Source organism: Aptenodytes forsteri, unplaced genomic scaffold (assembly GCF_000699145.1).
Source record: "Aptenodytes forsteri isolate BGI_AS27 unplaced genomic scaffold, ASM69914v1 Scaffold3, whole genome shotgun sequence".
Taxonomy (NCBI): domain Eukaryota; kingdom Metazoa; phylum Chordata; class Aves; order Sphenisciformes; family Spheniscidae; genus Aptenodytes; species Aptenodytes forsteri.
The window spans coordinates 439,207-446,219 of NW_008795283.1; the positions used below are offsets into that span (position 1 = coordinate 439,207).

Here is a 7,013-nt window from a genome sequence, read left to right on the forward strand (position 1 = left end):
ATTGTTCCCTATCCCATCCTAAAATCATTGCCACTTTGCTGTGGCTTTTCTGTTCTTCAGTGGTTTATGCAGGTTTGGTATTTACTGAGCCAGGGATGCTAAACAAGCTCTGCTTGGCGTGGCTGACTTCTTCAGACACCGTGCCATGCGAATGTGACTCTCCTGCTCCCAGGCCTGCCTGGGTTGCAGAGCACTGTCTTCCCGCAAGTGGAAGCTTTGCAGACAGATGCAGGATCAGGACCGGGACACCTGTAATCTGGCCGAGCGGTGCTAATAAGCCCTGCTGCATCCTTGCTGGTGCCTTTAGAGCTGACTGGGTGTCTCTGCCGGCTCCCCAGTGCTTTGAGTTTTAGAAGGACCTCATTAATGGAGTTGCCGCATCATGTGGGCATGTAGAGCCAGCCAGAGCTGAGCACTGCACTCAAGCAAATAACCCCCCTCAGTCCAGAGCATGAGAAAGCGCAGAGCAGGCTCCCAAGAATCATTGCAAGACTCAGATTGGCTTTGGCAGGTTTATCAGCCCTGGCTTAGTGCCGGCTCTGCTAGGCCCGGACTGAATTAATTGGGATGCTTGTGCACTGCAGTTGAGAGATAACTGCATTACAGAGATTTATCTGTTACTAAAGGTATCCCCTCCACTGTCCTCGATAAGGAAGAGGAGAAACTGTGCGGAATCTCACAGAATTTGCAGCAAGGTTACAGCATGGCTGGTTTTACGCATGGTTTATGTATGAGTTTGCATTCAGTATGAGTGGTTTTATTCAGTGCTGTCACATATGGAAATAGTACGGTTGATTGCAGTGGAGGTCCACTCCCTGTTACCATTTGCAGAGTGTGCAGTGTGGGGGTGACTGGCCCAGCTGTGTGGTGGGGGGGTGACTGGTGTTTGCTGATAGCTGTCCTGTTACAGGACAGGATTCTGGTTTTTCTGATGGGTCAAAAGGCCCATCCATCTGTGTGAGTGTATCTATATGACCACTTGCAGATAGGTAGGCCAAGTTACTCTCTTATTCTGAACAGGCCAGAAGCCCTGTTAGGGTGATGCGAAGCCCAAAGGAATAGACTTTGTACTCAGGAATTTTCTCTGAATTGTAGCAGTTACCCAGCCTCTGTCCCTCGATATTGGCTAGTGTTGCCTGATGCTGCAAAAGTCCTGGTACAGCGTGAGCCCAGCTAGAAGGCAAATGCAAGAGTGACCAGAACACGATGAGTGCTAGAATAATGTTATTGAATGGAGCTATTCCTTTATGATTTGAGCCCTGAGGGTAGTTACCTGATCCAGCATTTAGCCTGATATTGCAATTTGGCAGTCTTTGAGAAGCAGGTACAGTATATTATATGTGACAATGCTTTATATCTGTGCTGAGAAATAAATCTGTAAAGAACTTCCAAGAGACAACCGACAGGAGGGCTGTTTTTTTTTATTGAGAGATTTTATAGAGGCATTCTAGTCTGCCAAAGAAATACAGCTGCTTGTAAAGTCCACATTTTGATGATGGGTTAAACTAAACAATGCTTAACCTTATGTTTGAGGGCCTCTGCTATTTTCTGCAGCCTTATTTCTCCCTCCTGTTGTGTTGTAGCCTCCTGGGACATATTTTAGCTAGGGGCTGATAGAAGCTTTCCATTTCACTGAAGAGTGAAAGTATACAGTCCCCCCATATCAGAGCTTCCTCTGCGTTCTTCCATCTCTTCACTTTCTTCCCCTGCCCCCTGCTCCCCCCAACCTTACCATGAGACTACCAGCTTTGCAGGAAGAGGTGCTAGGGAGACATTTGGATTTTCCAGTCTCCCAGTGCTCCCTAGAGCAAACGTCAGTAGTGCCTAAAATTTGCAACAAGTGTTTACTAAGATTCATTTTGGAGCTTTATAGGATCCCATGGCTCCAGCCTGAATAGGAGTTTTCACTTAATGGCAGGTAGTCCTCCGAACTATTCTTTCCACACAAAATGATTTGTTTCTGAGGAAGCAAATACTCTCTTGTTTTCAAGTAGTCTTGCTTCTAAAACTGATTTATCATTCTCTTTGACTGGATTCTTGTTCTCACCATGGCCCTGTTTACCGTGAGAGTGCAATAATATACATGAGGTTTGAGGGTGGAATTGGTGGGGGAGACAAAGAGTTACTGGAGTAGCCTTACAGTCTCCAGTACAGCCATGACTTTATTGCGTCTGGCTTGGATTAAAAATAAAGTTAATTTGATGTTTACTAGTCTCTAGGGGCATTTGTTTGGCTTTACAGACTGATTGTGAGTGTCTATGTTATCAGTAGTCTAGTCTCAGGGGAGGCCCAGGGCTGGGCTGGCAGGAGGTCCTGTGGGCCAGGGTTGGAGAGGATTGTAAGTGTAGAACTGGCACTGACAAGTTTGCTACAGATGGGTGCTGAATTGCAGTAGTATTGGGAGAACAGGCTGGGATAGCAGGGACCATGGAAGGTCAGGATTAAAGCATAACAGCAATAACGTGAGCATCTTCCCCTGGGATAGCAGGAGACGGTGCAGTGAAAGAAGGGTTTTGAAGCTCCAGATCTGCAGGAGAAGTGAAGATCCGTGCTGCGCTGTGCTGGCAGAGGCATGCTTATGACAAAAGCTTGCAGAGCCCTGCCTTTAGTATACCTGGTTCTGGTCACTGCTGTGAACGCACCCATTCCAAGGACAGTAACAAATCACTGTACTGGCCATGAACATAACAAGCAAGCAAGCAAACAAGCTAAGGAGAGTCTGGTTGTGCGCACACAGAAAAGCTACAAAATCCAGCTATTCACGTAGGGCATTGTCTCCTCTTTCTTTCTTAAGGGATTCCATCCCCCCTGCCCCCACCCTTTGCACTCTAACGCTATATTTGTGCCTTGGAGATGTGGAGATGAGCGTATGATGGATGGATGGATGCTGCTTGTCTGGGTTTTTCACCACCGTTTCCCCTGGGGCACTCTGTCTGCTGGCAGAGAGCACCATCCCAAAAGATGGTATCTTTTGCAAACTCGACAGCTAACAGACAGCTTCTCTCTCTGCATATTTCCCCAAAGAAGAGCAGCCTTAATCTGGTTTTTATATGGCATATTTCATTATAATCTTTTTGACTTCCCATGTTCCCAATACGCCATCATAAATAAAACGCTGGGGGTGGGAACAGCAGAGATGCTGAGGCTTCACACTCTTGTGACACTGATAGATTCATTTTAAACTGTCATGGGATTTAATTGCTTGCTGAGCCACTGCACTGCACTTTCAGACACATCCTGCCACATCCTCTTAATGAGCTTAGTGGCTGCATTCGCTCAGCAGTAGTTCTGTTTGCTGTGAATTAGGTGGCTTTTTTAGACCACCTATATGATTTTAAAGAGGTAGTGGTTGTTAAGGTAATATCCTTGGATTTATCCATCTTAAACAGCACTTCATGGACTCTTAATATATAGTTTCCTCTGGCACTTTTTGTGTTCCAAAAAAACAGCACCAAGAAACAAAAACGCAAGAATTTGTGTGCAAAGTCAGTGTTTGTCTAAGAGGGTTTTTGGAAGCCGGATTGCTTTGGTTTGCATAGTAGCTGTCTCTGGCGTGATAGATCATGCTGGAACTCACCCAATAAGTATCTCTGTTCCCAATTAGAACTGGAAATGGAGCTGCTTACGAGTGCACAGAGATGATGGCTTGGGTGGCAGCTGCTACTGTGGAGATGGAAATGATCCATTGTAAAACAAATACATTGCACTGTATAGAAAAAGGGATGGTTGTTTTTAATTTATGTTTCAAAGAGACACAGAAAAGTTGCTTAGCTCCCAATGCATTGTAAACCAAATGTAGCATATTTAAGGAGAGGAATTTGCAGCTATTTTGGTGAATCAGAACTTGAAAAAGCCCACCATTTTGTAGGATTTGTGAAAATGTGCTTTTTGGAGGCAGTAGTTCAATAGAAAACAGATATAGGAATGACGCTGGCATGGGTGCTCGTTCAGATTCTACCACCGCAGTCTGAGGACCTTGATAAATAGAGAGGTTGCTGCACTGAGCTGGTAAGCAGAAATAACCACGTTAATTTAATCACTATGAAAGGGACTCTGCCAAGTTAAGAAACATAAATTTTAATTATATGCACACACACATATTTGAATTATAATATATGCACAATATTTACCTGTGACACCAATAATACTGTGGGTTATTAAAACAGGAAGAATTCTTACGTAACTTTTTATTTTTCATTGATGATTTTTGTTGATTTGACACTTCCATTTTGTATGGTTCTGACTATTTCATGAATCTTCTACACTAACCAGGTGCTATTGCATTTGCAATACTAATCAAAAGGAAATTTATCTACAAACCTTCTTAAAATTTTTATATTAAAGAGTAAGCTTTTAGTTATAGTGCTTTTACTAGTAGTTATTACTTGTAATAAAGATTATGTTCTCTGAAATTGCAATGTCTGAAGAAGAGCTTGTGATACAAACTAGGAGCTACAATAGAAAGAATTTAGAACAATTAGTGGGTAGCAAATGTTATTACCTATATTTAAAAAGGATTTGGATGTGATTCAAGGATTTAAAGACCCATAAATTCTACATGAATATTTGAGAAATTGATTGAAACAGTAATTAGGTATAAGCAGTAAAACACCTGGGAAATTATGATATAGGAGGTTCTAACTGACTTTTTTTTTTAAACCAAGGAAAAGCACATCTCACTACTTTCTTAAAATTCTTTACATGATATGTAACGCACTAATAGATAAGGGGGATGGTAATTTACTTAGACTTTCTGAAGACCTTTGGTATGTAATAGACCTCCAAAGAGAAACAAGGCATTGTCTTGGATCAAAACTTTTAGAACAAAAGATGAAACAAAGAACAAAATGAAAGAAAGAACCTTCATTATAGAAAAAGGTTAACGGCTGGTGCATTGAGGTTTGGTGTTTGGTCCAGTGTTGTGTAATATAGTAATGAACGAGCTGGAGAGAGGGAGTACCTTGTAAACTACAAAAATTTGCACATAGTACAAAGTTATTTAGAGCCATCGTGGCCAGGGAGGTCTGAGCGGGCCTCCTTGGGGAGATCTGAATGTGCTTGGTGAATGGGCGGCAGGATGAATGTTTTAATTTGTCACCTGTGTGTTGAAAGTATTACTTATGGGAAGTTCTTGTCCCTGTTACAAGGTTCCTAATTCTGCTTAGTATGCAGCTTGGACACTGCAGGACACTGCCTGAGGGGTAACATAAAGAATATTGTAATGCATTTGTTTAAATGGAGGATGTGGCTTCATCTGAAAATATCAGGTGCAGTATTGGTCCATCTTGGGAAGATTATTGAAGAATAAGAGGAAGTTCAGAGAAGTCTGACAGGACAAAGCCATATGGGAAGCTTCCCACAGCAGAGTAATAGAAAAGATTGTGACTCTTTATCCTCGAAAGGAGAGGAATAAAAAGAAATTACAAAAGAGTTCAGTCAAGAACTTCTATTTTCCCCATCTCATAGCAAGAACAAGGGGGTAAGCAATAAAGTGAAGCACTCCTTCTTTCAAACCATAGTTTAACTGTTGAACTCACTCAGGTGGGAAAACATCGAGGGCAAAAGTATATCAAAATTCAGAAAGGGCTGAGCTATTCTGTGCATTTCCAGAAGAGCCAGATTTAGGATAACTGGAAGTGATACTGCATTTATCCCTCAGGACTGACCTGTTAGAGATCAGGATGAAATGTAGTATTAGGGTAGATTATTTTTGCATTTGTCTCCTGACAGACACTCATACCTTCTTCTGGAGCATCTGATGTGACTGCATAGCATAGCACAACAAATATCAAAGCAAACAGAGGCAAGTGTGGGGCCACGGCTTAATTTCTCAAGCCTAGAAGACTCTGTCTGGCCTTGTTTGAAGCTTCTGGCATTGGCTGGTGCCTTCATAAGCAGGACAGTGGGTGGAACGGACCCCGCTTTGCTTCTGTACAGCAGTTCCCGTGGTCTGGGGGAAGCCTTGATCTTTCACATGAAAACTACATTTCAGGCATTGAGTTGGCTTCTCAGTTTTCTTTAGGGTACAGGCATAAGAGAAAAATATACTCTTCTAGCTTTTGTGGGAAAATCCTGGAGAGTAAATACGAAAGAGAAAATTAGGGATTTAGTGAAATGAATTTAATGATCCCTAGTAGTGTTTAACTATTTCTCTAAGTTAACTGAACCATCGTTTAGATTTTTGGAGACTTTTGTCTCTGAGAATTCAAAAAGTGGTTTGGAACGTAATATCCTGTCTTCATTACTGTATCCTTACAGATTAGCCATCTTCCAGGAAGGACTGAATTAATTACAAAGATTGAATTCATTACTAAGAGGTTGTCTTTGGACCTTTGTAGGTTTTTATGCTGTAGTATTTACATTCCAGTAAGATAGTGTCTGCCATTTCCCACTTTCTAGAGCTACTTAGGAATGAAAATGGACTCCTAGAAGCTACCAGTGGAGAAGAAAGTGAAGGAGTTGAATAGCAGCAAGCTTAGTGGGCAGATGGGAGGCAGCTGCCCTGAGTTTCTTTTTGCCGGGTTTCCTGCTTGCTAACTTAACTTCTTGGTGACTCAATCTCCCCATCAGTAAACTGGGAATAAAAGTATTACCTCACACCACCTTGTCAGTGGAATGTTAAATTTAATAAGTAAAAAATGCTCTGAGAGTTTTGGATGAAAAGTCTCCTGGAGTGTTGCTGGTGGGAAGTAGCAGCACCACGCAAAACAAACATGCCACTTAAAGGCAGCTACTGGTTTTTGACCTTAAAGCCTACCTTTCCCTCTGACTTAATGTTCAATATCTCTGGAACAAACAGGAAGTATGTGCTGGTTTTGGCTGGGGTAGAGTTAATTTTCTTCATAGAAGCCAGTATGAGGCTATGTTTTGGATTTGTGCTGGAAACAGTGTTGATAACACAGGGATGTGTTAGTTACTGCTGAGCAGTGCTTACACACAGTCAAGGCCTTTTCTCCTACTCACACCATCCCACCAGCGAGTAGGCTGGGGGTGCACAAGAAGCTGGGAGGGGG

At 42.4% G+C, this 7,013-nt stretch overlaps 1 protein-coding gene across 1 annotated transcript in view; it reads left to right on the top strand.

Moving 5' to 3' along the window:
- The window catches only part of DPF3 (double PHD fingers 3), a 169,310-nt gene that overhangs the window by 93,258 nt on the left and 69,039 nt on the right, over positions 1-7,013 (top strand). The gene's annotated exons all lie outside the window — the stretch shown is intronic.